This window comes from Macaca thibetana, chromosome 1, assembly GCF_024542745.1.
Source record: "Macaca thibetana thibetana isolate TM-01 chromosome 1, ASM2454274v1, whole genome shotgun sequence".
Lineage (NCBI taxonomy): Eukaryota > Metazoa > Chordata > Mammalia > Primates > Cercopithecidae > Macaca > Macaca thibetana.
The window spans coordinates 18,465,248-18,482,421 of record NC_065578.1 but is presented as its reverse complement, the minus strand read 5'-3'; the positions used below and the strand labels follow the sequence as shown (position 1 = coordinate 18,482,421).

The window sequence follows — 17,174 nt, the reverse complement described above, 5'->3', positions numbered from 1 at the left end:
ATATATTAGCTGGGAGTGGTGGTGCATGCCTGTAATACCAGCTATTCAGGAGGCTGAGGCAAGAGAATCACTTGAACCCAGGAGGTGGAGGTTGCTGTGAGCTGAGATTGTGCCACTGCACTCCAGCCTGGGTGACAGAGCGAGACTCCGTATCAAAAAAAAAAAAAAAGAAAGAAAGAAAGAAAAAAGAAATTATGTTCCTTCTGCCTCACATCTAGTTGATAGCTTGGCTGGGAATAAAATTCTATGTTAATGATATTTTTCACTCTTAATAAATTCCCTTTCTAATTAAGTCAACTAGAGTTGACTTTTGAGTATTCTGAAGGTATTGTTTGTTGTTGTTGTTTTTTGCCTTCTAGTTTCTAATGTTATTATTTAGAAGTTCAAGGCCATCCCAATTCCCATCTTTTTTAAAAAACAATTTTATTGAGATATAATTCATATACCCCAAATCTTTTTTTTTTTTTTTTTTTTTGAGACAGGATCTCACTCTGTTGCCCAGGCTGGAGTGCAGTGGTGCAATCATAGCTCAACTGCAGCCTCCACTTTCCAGACTCAAATGATCTTCCCATCTCAGCCTCCCTAGTAGTTGCGACCACAGGTGTGAGCTACTATGCTTGGCTAATTTTTGTTTTTGTTTTTATAGAGATGGGGTTTCCACATGTTACCCAGTCTGATGTTCGAAGTCTTGGGCTCAAGTGACCCACCCGGCACGGCCTCCCAAAGTTCCCGGATTATAGGCATGAGTCACTGCACCTGGCCATATCCCAAGTCTTTAGATGTGGCATTCTTTTGGGTTTTCTCTCTCTCTCTGAAATCTTTTTAGGTTCCTCTCTGCCTCTCCTACCTCTAGGCCAATGGCCACAAGTTTCCTGGGGATATTCCTCCCACATCAAAACACAGTTCTCCATACTCTGTAAGGTTTAAGGAATCATAATAATAGAATCTCCCTGCTTCTTTCATTCAGCCAGTGATTTATTGAGCATGTACTGGACAATTGCTGGACAATTGGCTGAACTGTCTTCTAAGTCTGGGTTTACAATGGGTCAAAAACACAGGGCTATCCTAACCTCAATGGAGCTCGTATTATAGCAAAGGGATAGTACATGGAAATAGATCAAACAATTTCAAAGTTTGCTACTTTTTTTCTTTTTCCTTTTTTTTTGGCAATGGAATTTCGCTCTTGTTGCCCAGGCTGGAGTGCAATGGCACAATCTCAGCTCACTGCAACCTCTGCCTCCCAGGTTCAAGTGATTCTCCTGCCTCAGCCTCCTGAGTAGCTGGGATTACCGGTGTACACCACCACGCCTGGCTAACTTTGTATTTTTAGTAGTGATGGGGTTTCTCCATGTTAATCAGGTTGGTCTTGAACTCGCGACCTCAGGTGATCCATCTGTCTTGGCCTCCCAAAGTACTAGGATTACAGACATGAGCCACCATGCTCGGCCAAATTTTGCTACTTATGAATAAAAGAGAGTGTTGTTATAGTGAAGTATGAGGGTAGTCAAGGGGTATCCCTCTGAGAACTGAAAGATGGGAATCAGAATGGAGTGTCCTGGCAGAGGTTTCCATAGATGTTGAAGTTCTTGTGCTGGTCTCTCAGGCTCACCTGATTAGGGGTACCTCTTTCATCTCACCTCCCAGTCCCCTCCATCCCCTCTGGCCTCCTCGCCGTTCCTCGGACACACCAGACATGCTGCTGCCTTGGGGACTTTGCCTTCACTATCACCTCTACTGGGAACACTCTTCCCTCCACATAATCTGTGGCTCATTCCCCCACTTCCTCCACGTTTCATATACTGCCTTCTCACTGAGACATTCCCCGGCTGTGATGTGGAAAATTGCAAATCCATTCCCCAATGCCTCAAATCCCCTCTCTTGGCTTTCTTTCTTTTCCCTGAGTACTGATTTCCATCTGACATACTTTACGTATTTATTCATTCATTCATTTGAGACAAGGTCTCACTCTGTCACCCAGGATGGAGTGCAGTGGCACAATCACGGCTCACTACAGCTTTGATCTCCCGGGCTCAAGTGATCCTCCCAACTCAGCCTCCTGAGGAGCTTGGACTACAGGTGTGCATCCCACAGGCCCGGCTAATTTTGTTCATTTTTTAATAAAGACGGGGTCTCACTATGTTGCCCAGGTTGGTCTTGAACTCCTGGACTCAAGTGATTCTCAAGCCTTGGCCTCCCAAAGTGCTGGGATTACAGGTGTAAGCCACCACATCTGGCCTGACATACTATATTTATTTACTTGTCATGTTTACGGTCTGTCTTCATTAGCATGTAAGTTTCCCAGCAGCAGGGATTTGCATGCCTTTCATTCGTCTCTTCAGCACCAAGTACAGTGTGTGGCACATAGTAGGTCTTTCATAAGCACTTGTTAAGTGAATAGGTAGCTCTGTGTGGGAAATAGTCTGGTATATTTGTGCAACAGTAGAAGGTCAGTGGATGGGATAAGGGAGCAAGTGAGTAGGGCAGGAGGGGAGCTTGGAGGGGTGGTCAGGGGGCAGATACACAGGCTGCTAGGCCATGGAAATGAGGGTAGATTTAAACAATAATAGAAGACCTTTCAGGGGTTTTAAGTAGCAGAGTAACGTTACCTAATTTGTATTTTTAAAGGGTCACAATGGCTGCCATGTTAGGCCCAAATGTAGGGGTCCAGAGTAGTAAGTAAGGGGTAGAAAAGAATCAACCAGCCGGGCGTGGTGGCTCACACCTGCAATCCCAGCTACTCAGGAGACCAAGGTGGGAGGATCTCTTGAGGCTAAGAATTTGAGAACAGCCTAGGCAACACAGTGAGACCCTGTCTCTAATAAAAGTAATTAAAATATTAGCCAGGCATGGTGGTGGCATGCACCTGTAGTCCCGGTTGAAGTGGGAGAATCGCCTGAGTCCAGGAGTTCAAGGCTGCAGTGAGCCATGATTGCGCCACTGCATTCCAGCCTGGGTGCCAGAGTAAGACCCTGTCTGAAAAAAAAAAAAAAAGAAAAGGAAAAGGGCAGGCACAGTGGCTCACACTTGTAATCCTAGCATTTGGGAGGCCAGGAAGGGAGGATCACTTGGGCCAAAGAGGAATGATCATTTGAGCCGAGGAGTTCAAGACCAGCCTGGGCAACATAGTAAGACCTTGTCTCTATAAAATAAAAAAAGAAAGAGAAATGAAAAGAAAAGAGCCAGCCAGTTAGGAAGCTACTGCAATAGTCTAGGCAAGAAAAGATGTTGGCTGAGATCCAGGTGAGGGCAAGAGCAGACGGAGCGAAGCAGCCAGAATGCAGAGTCCACAAGAAATCTGCACTTCATCCCGCTGCGGGATCCTCGCCACACACTGGTGTGGGTTTATAGACCTCTTTTACTGATACCTCTTCTAATATCAAATCCAGTTTGGCAGTTAATGTTCCAGTTAGACTCTACAAGGAATCGGAGGAGGCTGAATTAGATCCTGCCAGCCAGGTCTCAGAAGCTATAACCAAGAACGTAGAGGAATCCCAGCCCCAGCCTTCAAAGTCCTCCAGCCAGAAAATACCCTTCCCTGTACTTGGCTCCTGGCTGATGAGCCTTGTTATTTCCTGGATCTATCCCATCCTCTCCATCTCCAAGGCCACTTCCAGACCCTCATCACACTTGGCTGCACAAGTGATGGCAGCCTCCCTCTTCACCGGCCTCTCTGCTTCCAGTCTTCAAATCCACCCTCCCCTGGGTTGACTGAATGGACATCCTAAAACCCGAACTTGATGGAGTCCCTTTTCTGCTCAAAACCTTTCAGTGACTGCCCATCACGTCCAAGATGAAACGCTAGCTCTGTATCATGGGATGCAAGACTGTCCTCCGCTGGACGCTGCCTTCTCCTCCAGCTACGCTTCCCGCCCCTCCCACTTCGCTCCAACTTGACCCCCAGCCTCACCTAGCACTTGGTGTTCCTCTTTCCACTTCCTGCCTTGCTGGTGAGGCCTGGCTTAGACTCTTCCCTCTGCCTAGATAACTGTTCCCAGCCTCTGTTGTGTGGTTACTTCTCTTGCCTCACAATTAGCTCAGGAAACACCGCCTCCAAGAGTCCGGGAACTCTTTCTTGGCCTCCCCTGTCTCATGCCTGCAGTTCACCTGGCGTGGCAGTACACCTGTGCTGCTGCTTCTGGGTTTTTTTTGTTTTTTGTTTTTTTTGAGACAGGTTCTCACTCTGGTCGCCCTAGCTGGAGTGCAGTGGCGCAATGTCAGCTCACCGCAGCCTCAACCTCCCAGGCTTAAGCGATCCTCCTCAGTCTCCCAAGTAGCTGGGACTACAGGCATGTGCCACCATGCCCAGCTAATTTCTGTATTATTATTATTTATTATTATTAGTATTTTTTTTGTAGAGACAGGGTCTTGCCATGTTGCCCAGGTTGGTCTCAAACTCCTGGGCTTGAGCAATCCGCCTGTGTCAGCCTCCCAAAGTGCTGGGATTACAGGCGGAAGCCGCTGCACCTGGCCAAGTGAATGCAGCAGCTACTGCTCTGAACTAATTGGTTTGCTTGTCTTCTCCAGCTGGACCTTGAATTCCCCAAGGGCAAGGACCTTGGCTACCCATCGTTGTGTGCTGGCCTTGTCTACAATGACTGGTACATAGCACGTGCTTGGTTAAAAACTGTTGAAATTGCTGGCCTTAGCCACACTACCATACCCTTAGGACAGCCTGGCTAAGGTCCTCGTGGTGAAACAGAAAGAGCTAGCCAGCTCATCTTATTTATTTACTGATTTTTATTTTTATTAGAGATGGGGTTTCACCATGTTGGCCAAGCTGGTCTCAAACTCCTAGCCTCAAGTGATCTGCTCGTCTTGGCCTTCCAAAGTGCTGGGATTACAGGCATGAGCCACTGTGCCTGGCCAGCTTGTCTTCATCAGCCCTGAGCTGATGAGGCTGTCAAGTATCAACCTCAACACTCTTCCCAGGCTCTCTTTTCTACCTCAGGCAGAGTTTGTCTTCAGATGCAAAGGCCTGTGAGTCTTCTCTTCAGTTAGTGCCGAGTCTTGGCCAGCCACAGAAGGGATTCTGACATTGCATCCAAATAAGGTGAAAGGATTAGCTGTTGTTAAAACAGCGTGAGAGCTGTGAGTAAGGAAATATTCTCTCTGAGATGGGCCCTGCTGAAATATACAACATGAGGCTTCCAAATATGAGCTACTGACTGGAAAGAAGCCTGCTTGTTACCGAGCCTGAATCTTCCTCCCCAGCCAGGGATCTAGTGATGCCAATCCCGCTGAGATCTGGTGTGCAACGGAGGTCAGGATGCAGCCCACCTGAGACCTTAAGGGGTAGGGGGCTCCTTCATTAGTTAGCAGGCATGGTTTAGTAACAGTAACATCACAAGTAATGTGTGGGATTTAGGCTTTCTGAACGGCGCTAACATAATATGGAGAATGAACAGTCCAAAGACTCCATGAGCAAGGATTGATAGAAAAGAATTCATTTGCCGAGCGCGGTGGCTCACGCCTGTAATCCCAGCACTTTGGGAGGCTGAGAGGGGCGGATCATGAGGTCAGGAGATCAAGACCATCCTGGCTAACACGGTGAAACCCCGTCTCTACTAAAGATACAAAAAAATTAGTCCCAGCTACTCGGGAGGCTGAGGCAGGAGAATAGCGTGAACCCGGGAGGCGGAGCTTGCAGTGAGCGGAGATCGTTCCACCGCACTCCAGCCTGGGCGACAGAGTGAGTCTCCGTCTAAAAAAAAAAAAAAAAAGAATTCATTCATTTTACCAAAAATAGTCATATAAGATCCTTTTGTAGTTCATGAGCATCATGATTGGGTGTTTATGCACACATGTGAGATCTGCCACTCTCTAAACCTTGTTACAACATTGGCACATTACCCGTCTAACCTGAAAAAAAAAAAATAATAGTCATACATGGGCCAGGCATGGTGGCTCACACCTGTAATCCCAGCACTTTGGGAGGCCAAGGTGGGCAGATTGCTTGAGTTCAGGAGTTCAAGACCAGTCTGGGAAACATAAGGAGACCCTGTCTCTGCAAAAAAATACAAAAATTAGCCACGGGTGTTGGTACACACCTGTGGTCCCAGCTACTCGGGTGGCTGAGGCAAAACTGTCACTTGAACCCAGGAGGTTGAGGCTGTAGTGAGCTGTGATCATGCCCCTGCACTCCAACCTGGGTGGCAGAGTGAGACCTTGTCTCAAAAAGAAAAAAAGAATAGTCATACAAAATATGTAACTTATCTATTGCTGTGTAACAAATTATTCCTAAGCACAGCAGCTTAAAACAATATTTATTTATCTCACAGTTCCTGTGGGTCAGAAAATTGGGAGTGGTTCTGCTGAGTGGTTCTTATTCCTGGTTGCATGAGAGTTTGCAGTCAAATCGTCAGCTGGGGCTGCCATCACCTGAAGGCGTGACTGGGGCTGGAGGATCTTCCTCCATGATGGCTCACTCACACAGCTATTGGCAGGAGTTCTCAGTTCCTTAAGACACGACCCCTCCCTAGAGCTGCTTGAGTGTGCTCATGACATGGCAGCAGCCCTCTGCAGGAGCAGGCAATCCAAGAGAGAGAAAGAGAGAGAGACCAAGACAGAAGCCTCAAGGTCTTTTGTGACCTTGGTCTTGGAAGTTGTACACCATCACTTCCACTTTATCCTGTTTGTTACAAGTGAGTTACTAAATTCAGTTCACAGTCAAGGGGAAGGGAAATAGGGTACACCTTTTGAAGGAAGTGTCAAAATTGTGGATATATCTTAAACCACCTCATCAAATCAGAAAGGAACACGAAACCTGAAAGTCTTGAGGCTGCTAAAACTCCTGCTGCCATTAAGAGAATGGGGAATTTAATATGAAGAAAGGAGTTCTACATTGACAGTGATGGCAAGACTCATTCACTAATTCATCCATCCATTCATTCATCCACTCATTCAACAGCTATTAATTGATCATTACTGTATGCAGTTGGAAAACTCTATTATATGCTACAGGGCTCAAGAACAAACACCATTATAATTAAAATAACAATTGCTGGCTGGGCACAGTGGTTCATGTCTGTAATCCCAGGACTTTTGGAGGCCAAGGCAGGAGGATCGCTTGAGCTCAGGAACTTGAGACCAGCCTGGGCAACATGGTAAAACCCTGTCTCTATAAAAAATTTAAAAATTACCCAGATGTGGTGGTGTGTGCCTGTAGTCCCAGCTACTAGGGAGACTGAGATGGGAGGATTGTGAGCCTTGGAGGCTGAGGCTGTAGTGAGCCAAGATTGCATCACTGCACTACAGCCTGGGTGACAAAGTGAGATCCTGTCTCAATAATAATAATAATAATAACAACAACAACAACAACAACAACAATTGCTGGCCTTTTTCTAGCACTTACTGTGTGCCCAGTACTGCAAAGATCTTTGGATTTAATTATCTCATTTAATTATCCCAATAACCCTTTGAGGTGGGGGCTGTTATTATTCCCCATTTACGAATGAGAAGCCTTAGAAAGGGAAGGTCCTGTACTTTCAAGGGGTAGAACCCATGATGTGACTCTTAGTCTGTGTGGGCTGCTATAACACATACACACAAAAAAACACCATGAACTGCACGGCTTATAATCAACAACCACTTACTTCTCACAGTTCCGGTGGCTGGAAAGTCCCAGATCATGACACCAGCAAATTCAGTGTCTGATAAGGGCCCACCTTCTGGTTCACAGATGGCATCTCCTTACTGTGTCCTCACATAGTAGAAGGGGAGGGGGGTCTCTCTAGAGCCTCTTTTACAAAGGTACTAATCTCATTCACGAGGGCTTCACCCTTAAGACCTGTCACCTCCAAAAGGCCCCGCCTCCTAATACTATCACTTTGGGGGTTAGGATTTCAATGTATGAATTTGGGAGGGGTGCAGATCACAGACATCCAGACCACAGCAGAACCAAAGGACTCTGACCTGAAAGTCTGTATGCTTATACCATAGAGCGTTCTAGTAATAACCGTGACAGTTATTCTTACTGTTTTAATGATGGATTCCTGTTACCTAGCCGACAACTCTGAGGCTCAGAGAGCACCAGTGAATTGTCCAAAGTTGTTTTTGGCAGAGCCAAGCTGCAAAGCCAGGTCCCAAGAGTGCCGAGTCTGTGCTCTTTCTTCTACACTTGCTTAAAACGGAGTCCTTTCTGTCCTGCTTCCTGTAGAAACAGAGCTAAGATGGAAAAGGGCCCAGGAGACTGGGGAGGAGTGTGGGAAGGGGAGAAATTATTGCTGGTGCCTGGAAGTTTTCACAAGCGTGGATTTCCCCTGGTTGGTTGAAGACTAGATCAGAATCTCTCCAGAGACTGCTGTGAAGATGCCGTGGAATTCCTGGTGTGTCTGATGAGGTGTTGCTGCACCGAGCCTGTCAGACAGCTGGCTCTCTGAGAAAAGCTCCAGACCCTGTTGCTGCCACAGGGAATGAGGTCAGATGTAGCTAAATGTTATGGAGCCTTTGCTGAGTGTCAGGCACAGTGTTAAGGTGTGCACATTTACTCATCAGCATCCTCATGGCCATACACAAATCAATACTCTTGACTATTTCCATCTTAAATAGGAGGAAACTGAGGCACAAAAAGGAGAACTTGGGCCAGGCACAGTGGCTCACGCTTGTAATCCCAGCACTTTGGGAGGCCAAGGCAGGTGGATCACTTGAGATCAGGTGTTCGAGACCAGCCTGGTCAACATGGTGAAACCCCTTCTCTACCAAAAATACAAAGATCAGCCAGGCGTGGTGTCACATGCCTGTAATCCCAGCTACTCGGGAGACTGAGACAGGAGAATCGCTTACACCTGGGAGGCAGAGGTTGCAGTGAGTCAAGGTCTCGTCACTGCACTCTAGCCTGGTCTCTCATAAAAAAAAAAGAGAGAGAGAGAGAGAAAATACAAAAAGGACGACTTGTCTGGGTGCACACAGATAGACGGTCTTCAAGCAGGTTAGCTGGGGTGCGGAGAGCTAGTAAGCTGTAACAGTTTAAGCCCGGGTCTGCAGAGAAGAGGCCTGATTTCATGGGCCCTAGACAATCTTACCTCTGTGGGCCCCTTCCCTCCATAAAAAAATTTGACTTTATGTTTTATGACTAGGTTGGAATGAAGTTAAATCTAATCCAGACTGAAGTCACTATTTTTAAAATGTGTTTTTTTATTTTTTAATTTTAAAAAATGTAATAATAGAGATGAGGTTTCACCATGCTGCCCAGGCTGGTCTCAACCTCCTGGACTCAAGTGACCCTTCTGCTTTAGCTTCCCAAAGTACTGGGATTACAGGTGTGAGCCACTATGCCTGGCTGAATTCACTATTCTATGCTCATTTTTATTATATTTATGTTTTTCTTCTGAGTTTAAAACAAATTAAAATAAAACAATGTTATTAGAATAAAATAAAGCCTTGTGGGCCCCGTGCTTGTGGTGTCTGATGGGGAAGTTGGCCTCTTCGGGTGAGTCCTGATTCTCCCATGTGCTGACTGCGTGACCTTGGCCAACTTCACCTCTCTGTGCCTCACTTTATGTCATGTGGGAATAAATGGTAAACTATATTGTATGGGGTGATTATGAGGATGAAATGAACTAGTATGTGTAAAATGGTCAATACAGTGCCTGCCATAAATGAAAATGCTCAATCAATTAATAAATGTTACTTGATTTTTTTCTTTTTTTTAGTAACTTGTACTAGTCCCTCAGCTAGCAAGTGGTAGAGCTAAGAGTGTACCCTAGGTTTAACTGACTGTCAAATCTCTGATCTAACCTCCTCAACGTGATGAGAGAATAAGTGGCAGAACAGAGCTGAGAATTGGGCTACAGTGAATCAGTTCCCCAACTAATGGATGTTACAATGTTAGTCAACACATTGTAAATTTTCCAGGAGGGTCTATATATATACACACACACACAAACACACATATACACATACACACACACACGTCTCTCCCTATGAAGTAGACATTATTTAAGCTTTATGTAACAGACATTTTACCACTATATATATGACCACCATATATATATATATATCTACTATATATTTTTTTCATATTTTTTATTTTTTATTTTTTGTGACAGAGTCTTGCACTGTCGCCCAGGCTGGAGTGCAATGGCTCAATCTCAGCTCACTGCAACCTCTGTCTCCTGGGTTCATGCGATTCTCCTGCCTCAGCCTTCTGAGTAGCTGGGATTACAGGTGCACACCACCAAACCTGTCTAATTTTTTGTATTTTTTTTTTTTTTTTTAGTAGAGACGGGGTTTCACTATGTTGGCCAGATTGGTCTCGAACTCCTGAACTTAGGTGATCCACCCACCTCAGCCTCCCAAGGTACTGGGATTACAGGCGTGAGCCCACTATATATATCTTACCACTATATATATACACAACATACACACACATATCTCCCTATGAAGTAGACATTATTTATTTGAATTTTGTTATATTTATTTTATGACTATATGTAGCCACTTTTTAATGTATGTAAGTATATATTTTACCACTATATATTTATATATAAACATATATATACAGTGGTAGAAATATAACAATGTAATATATAAATATATACATGTTATATATTATATATACATATATAATATGTGTATATACATGTTATGTGTATATATAATACATAGTCTGTATATGTACATATTATATATAAGTATATACATATTAATTATATAATATGTATATAATATAATATATTTATTATTACATAATATGTGTTAATTTATAACATGTACATATTAATTATTATGTATATTAATATGTATACACATTGCATAAATACTTAATATGTATATATTATAATGTGTATATTATATATACATACGTATATGTGTATTTACATACGTGTAAAATATTTCTATACCATGAATATTTTAATATGTATATATTAATATTATATATGTATGCTATATATAAATACATACCAAAATTATTTATAAATATATATTTACATAATATATATAACATAAAATTTACTATTTCAACCATTTTTTAGTGTATAATTCAGTGGCATTAAGTAGATTCACATTGCTGTGCACTATTTATCTCCAGAACTTTTTTATCATTCAAAACTGAAACTCTGTACCCATTAAAAAATAATTCCTCATTCCATCTTCCCTTCAGCCCCTAGTAATTACTACTCTGGTTTGTCTCTATGAATTTGACTGATCTAGGTACATCATGTAAGTTTCATCCTAAGTCATCAAAATCTACTGTGTATTTCACACAGCATATCTCAGTTTAGCCTCACCATATATTTTGAGTGCTCAGTAGCCACATGTGGCCACCATATTGGACAGCACAGGGCTATAGGTTGGGTGATCAGGACTCTGGGGACACTCCATATCCAGGATAACTTTTACTACTACAATTCTCTCCCATATTCCCCATGAGTATATGAGTTGAGGTTAGAAAAATATACTCCCCCTGAGGTTATGGTGTAGGAGTAGAGTCAAAAGCCTGAAGTAAGAGTCCATGGGCTTTAGTGGAAGTGGACTGGGGTGAGCTGCCTGGACTTAGACTTAAGCCTAAGTCTGCAGAAGACATGCCCTGTCCATTGCTCTCCCCACCACCACTCCTACTTGCACCCACGTATGGAGTGCTGGAAGCTGGACAGTGGGATTTCGATTGAGGATGTCTACTATGCTGAAATAAACAAGCAACACACCAGACTATTACTCGTAGGCTGACAGACTTGAAGACTGAAGAGTATCTTAGGCATCATCCAGCTGAGTGGCTTTGAGCTGGTTTGTGGAGTCACTGGGCTTTGAAAAGCTAGAGACGTGGATCCTGGAGTTGATGTCTAGTTGAATCTGGGTTTGAATCTTGGCTCTGTGACTTACGAGCTGTGTGACCTTCAGCAAGTTGCTCAACTCCATTGGGCTTCAACTGCCTCACGGAAATTGTGGATCATAATTATGCCAACTTCACAGGGTTATTAAGAAGACTTAAGTGAAATATTAAATGAATGCATGTAATACACTTAGAATAGAGCTGGGCTTAAAGTAAATACAATTTAAGTGTTTGTTAAAGAATGACTCAGTGGCCCTACTGAGGGAAAGGCCAGGTCCCTGTTCTTACTACAAGCAGAGAAGCTCTGTTTTTATCTGTTTTATATATTGGGCTTCCTTGTAAAATGTCATTAAAAGGAAGAACAACGGGTGGACACTCACTCGTGTTGTAATGCAAGCCTGTACTTTACAAATGGGAAATACAACCAGGACAGCTATGTGCTCCACCCAAGGTCCCACAACTGAGAGGTGGGTAGAACAGGTGCCGAAGCCAGGGCAGGGCTGTTTCACTACACTGCGCTGTCTATACTGTGCTGAAAGACTGGAATTTTGGGGTCCTGTTTTCCTAGGGAAGTCTCATACATCACTGGTTAACAGCTCAGCTCCATGCCAGTTTGAAAAAAGATGGTATAAATGAGCTCTTTGGCTGGGTGCAGTGGCTCACATCTATAACTCCAGCATTTTGGGAGGTCAAGGCAGGCAGATCCCTTGAGCCCAGGAGTTTGAGACCAGCCTGGGCAACATGTGAAACCCCATCTCTACACACACAAAAAAACCACAAAAATTAGCCAGGCGTGATGATGTGTGCCTGTAGTTACAGCTACTCAGGAGGCTGAGGTGGAATTGCTTGATGTCAGGAGGTCAAGGCTGCAGTGAGCTGTGATCACACCACTGTGTTCCAGCTTGGGTGGCAGAGGGAGAACCTCTCGAAAAAAAAAAAAGAAGAAGAAGAAGAAAAAAAAAGAGCTCTTTGCTTCATGGCAAAGATCACTGAAGGTGGTCCCTGGAGGAGCTGTGCTTTCTTGTCCCATGAATGTTGGAGAAGTTTTGTTGTTTTGAGACAAGGCCTTGCTCTGTCACTCAGGCTGGAGTGTAATGGCATGAGTACGGCGCACTGCAGCCTCAGCCTCGTGAGCTGAGGTCAAGCCATCCTCCCACCACAGCATCCTGAGTAGCTGGGAGTATAGGGGCGCACCACCACACCTGGCTGATTTTCAAAAATTTTTGTGTAGAGGTGGGGTCTTGCTATGCTGCCCAGGCTGGTCTCAAACTCCTGGGCTCCAGGGATCCTCCCATTTCAACCTCCTAAGGCACTGGGATTACAGGCAGGAGCCACTGCACCCAGCTAGTGGAGAAGATTTTGAGCCTGCTGGATGGTATTTCTGAGTGCTAGAACATTCTCTAAAGTAGATGACTTTGGGCTTGGCCCTCAACATCCTCTCCATCGCTCCTCCACTGAATAATGGCTGAGAGGCTCAAGGAATTGATGCTACCTCTAGGCCTCTGATTAGTCTAATCAACCATCCCCTTTTTTTTTTTTTTTTGGCCAATGTTTGGTTCAGGGATGGCAGGTCAAGGCCAATGTGGGCCAAAGAGATAATAGAAAATTTTGCTAAGTTCTCAGTCTTTTGAATGCAAACTAGAAACACATTGTTCTAGTTTCTATGGGAAGTCCTTCTGCAACCATGAAAAAGACACCCTGAGAACTAGACAATATTTGAAGTAAGATAGAGTAAGAAAGAATCAGAATATATCAGAAGTAGTGGCTTTCTAAAATTTCAGCCCTTTTTAATTTTACTTTTCTTAAGTTTAAATAATGATTCTATGTTTGAATTGTTCCAAACATTTGATGGATGTTATAAATTTAATATATTTTGTGGAAGGGAGGGAAATAGAAAATACTGGCCTGGTGCAGTGACTCACACCTACAATCCCAGAGATTTGAGAGACCGAGGCAGGAGGATCTTTTGGGGCTAGGTGTTCAAGACCAGCCTAGGCCAACAGAGCGATACTCCTATCTCTAAAAATAAAAATAAAAACAAAAAATTAGCTAGGAGTGATGGTGTGTGCCTGTAGTCCTAGCTACTCAGAAGGCTGAGGCAGGAAGATTGCTTGGAGCCCAGGAGTTTGAGGCTGTAGTGAGCTATAATTGTGTCACTGCACTCTAGCCCGGACAACAGAGCAAGACCCTGTCTCTAAAAAAGAATTAAAAAAAAAAAAAAAAAAGCAGAGAAAATCCCCCAAAATAGTGTCTCCAGAGTCCTCATCAACCAACTGTGGCCCTGTGCTGTCCAATATGGTGGCCACATGTGGCTACCGAGCACTCAAAATATATGGTGAGGCCAAATTGAGATATGCTGTAAGTGTATAATACACAACAGATTTCAAAGACTTAGGATGAAAAAAGACAAAATATTTCAGTACTTTTTTACGCTGATTACATATTGAAATAATCTTATGAATATATTGGATTAGAAAAATTTGTATTAGGCCGGGCGCGGTGGCTCACGCCTGTAATCCCAGCACTTTGGGAGACCGAGGCAGGTGGATCACTTGAGGTCAGGAGTTCAAGACCAGCCTGGCCAATGTGGTGAAACCCCGTCTCTACCAAAAATACAAAAATTAGCCGGGTGCGGTGGCAGGCGCCTGTAATCCCAGCCACTGGGGAGGCTGAGGCAAGAGAAGCGCTAGAACCTGGGAGGCAGAGCTTGCAGTGAGCCGATATCGTGCCATTGCACTCTAGCCTGGGTGTCACAGTCAAACTCTCTCTCAAAAATAATAATAATAATAATTAATACTGATCACTAATTTTACTTCTTTCATTTCTTTTCTTCTTCTTCTTCTTTTTTCTTTTATTTTTTTTTATTTTTGAGACAGGGTCTCACTCTGCTGCCCAAGCTGCAGTACAGTGGGAAGAATATGGCTCACTGCAGCCTTGACCTCCTGGGTTCAAGTGATCCTTCTGCCTCAGCCTCCTGAGGAGATGAGACCACAGGTGCACACCACCACACCTGGCTAATTTTTAAAATTTTGTAGAGATGGGTTCTTACCATATTGCCCAGGCTGGGCTCAAACTCCTGGGCTCAAGCAATCCTCAAACCCTGGCCTCCCAAATGCTGGGATTACAGGCATGAGCCACCTTGCCCAGCCTGTTTCTTTTACTTTCATTAATGTGACCTAGAAAATTTTAAATTACATATGCTGCTTTCATTCCAGATTTATAGTTGTGCAAGCCAGGAGAATCCCGCTGATTTGCTCTTTTACACATAAGTGTGACTTTGAGAATACAGAATTTCCATGCCCTAAAACCAATGTGCTTGATTGTACTAAAGCAAAGCTCAGACATCAAATCTTTCCATTTGCAAACGCGTCACAATGTATTTTTGTGTGTATGAAAGACAGGGTCTCACTGTGTCACCCAGTCTGGAGTGCAGTGGCATGATCAAAGCTCACTGCAGCCTTGACCTCCCAGGCTCAAGCAATCCTCCCACCTCAGCCTCCCCAGTAGCTGGAACTACAGGCATGCACCACCAGCTAATTTTTGTATTTTTCATAGAGATGGGATTTTGCCATGTTGCCCAAGCTAGTCTTGAATTCCTGGGCTCAAGCCATCTGCCTCCCTTAGCATCCCAAAGTATTGGGGTTGTAGGTGTGAGATGCTGTGCCTGCCCTCTCACCATGTATTTTTAAGAAACAAGATCAGCCAGGTGTGGTGGCTCATGCCTGTAATTCCAGCACTTTGGGAGGCTGAGGTGGGTGGATCACCTGAGGTCAGGAGTTCGAGACCAGCCTGGTCAACGTGGTGAAACCCTGTCTCTACCAAAAATACAAAAATTAGCCAGGTGTGGTGGTGCACACCAGTAATCCAAGCTACTTTGGAGGCTCAGGCAGGAGAATCACTTGAACCCGAGAAGCAGAGGTTGCAGTGAGCAAGATTGTGAGATTGCACTCCAGCCTGTGCATCAGAGCAAGACTCCATCCCAAAACAAAAACAAAAAAAGAAAAAAAAGAAAGAAAGAAACAAGATCTTTTGTTTTAAAAAATAAAACTATGATACAAGTAACACATGAAAAAACCCTTAATATCCACTAATGTCTAGTTAGCGTTCAGATTTCTCTGATACTCTTACAAATGTCTCTTTAGGGTTGTTTTGTTCAAATCAGGATACAAACAAAGAATCACTTTTCATCCATCATGATTCCTCTATCTTTTTAATGCCATTCATTTATCATGTAGAGGATTGACTAATCTCCTCATAGTGTCTTTTAACATGCTCCTCTATCCCCTGCTGTTCACATCATCTGATAATTAAATTGAGAAGATTAATGAGATTCAGCTAGATTTATGTTTCTTGGCAGGAATACTTTACTGGTGGTGCCATCTGTAATGGTTAATTTTATGTGTCATCTTGGAGGGTGTGTTTGGATGAGATCAACATTTGAATCTTTGACTAAGCTGGCTGCCTTCCATAATGTGAGTGGGCCTCATCCAATGAGATGAAGGCCTGAATAGAACAAAAAGTCTGGCCTCTGTGAGCAAGGAGGAATTTTCCAGAAGACTGCCTTTTATCTCAAACTATACCACCAGTTCTTCTAGGTCTATAGCCTGCCAGCCCACACTGCAGATTTGGGACTTGCCAACCTCCATAATTGTATGAGCCAATTTCTTATAAGGAATTTCTCTCTCACCCTCTCTTTTTCTCTCAGTTAACATTTGGGTATGTTTCCTTCCCACTTAAAAAAAATTAACACAGTTGAGATCACTTTACATAATTTTGTCTTCTGCCTTTTACATTTAATATTATAACACATTGCATTTCCTCATATTATAAACCTTGTAACCATTGTTCCTCTTTTCTAATCATAAAAGTAGGATTATTGTAGGACATTTGAAAAATACAAAAAATTGGCTGGATGCAGGTGGCTCATGCCTGTAATCCCAGCACTTTAGGAGGCTGAGGTGGGAGGATCACTTGAGCTCAGGAGTTTGAGACCAGCCTGGGCAGTATAGTGAGACCCCGTCTCAATTTAAAAAAAAAAAGAAAGAAAGAAAAGAAAAAGGAAGACAAACATTTAAAAATTTAAGAATGAATAAAAACTCTCCTATAATCCCGTTGTATATTAATATGTTTTTGTAATACATTCTAGTCTATGTTCTTTTTGTGGAAATTATATTATAGTATAGATGGGCAAGGTGGGTCATGCTTGTAACCCCAGCACCTCAGGAGACTGAGGTGGGCGGATTGCTTGAGTCCAGGAGGTTGAGGCTGTAGTGAGCTAAGATCATGCCACTGTACTTCAGCCTGGGTAACAGAGCAAGATCTTTCTCAAAAAAAAAAATAAATAAAAATAAAAATTAAAAAATTGGCTGGGCGTGGGGGCTCACCCCTGTAATCCCAGCACTTT

At 43.6% G+C, this 17,174-nt stretch overlaps 2 protein-coding genes and 1 non-coding gene across 25 annotated transcripts in view; 1 reads left to right on the top strand and 2 right to left on the bottom strand.

Moving 5' to 3' along the window:
- The window catches only part of MICOS10 (mitochondrial contact site and cristae organizing system subunit 10), a 447,625-nt gene that overhangs the window by 83,929 nt on the left and 346,522 nt on the right, over positions 1 to 17,174 (bottom strand). The window lies entirely within an intron of this gene.
- Positions 1 to 17,174, bottom strand: part of NBL1 (NBL1, DAN family BMP antagonist) — a 282,591-nt gene that overhangs the window by 116,796 nt on the left and 148,621 nt on the right. The window lies entirely within an intron of this gene.
- LOC126945574 (small nucleolar RNA U13) lies at positions 5,756 to 5,860 on the top strand. Its single transcript, XR_007722486.1, has one exon. It is a non-coding gene; the product is annotated as a small nucleolar RNA U13 (small nucleolar RNA).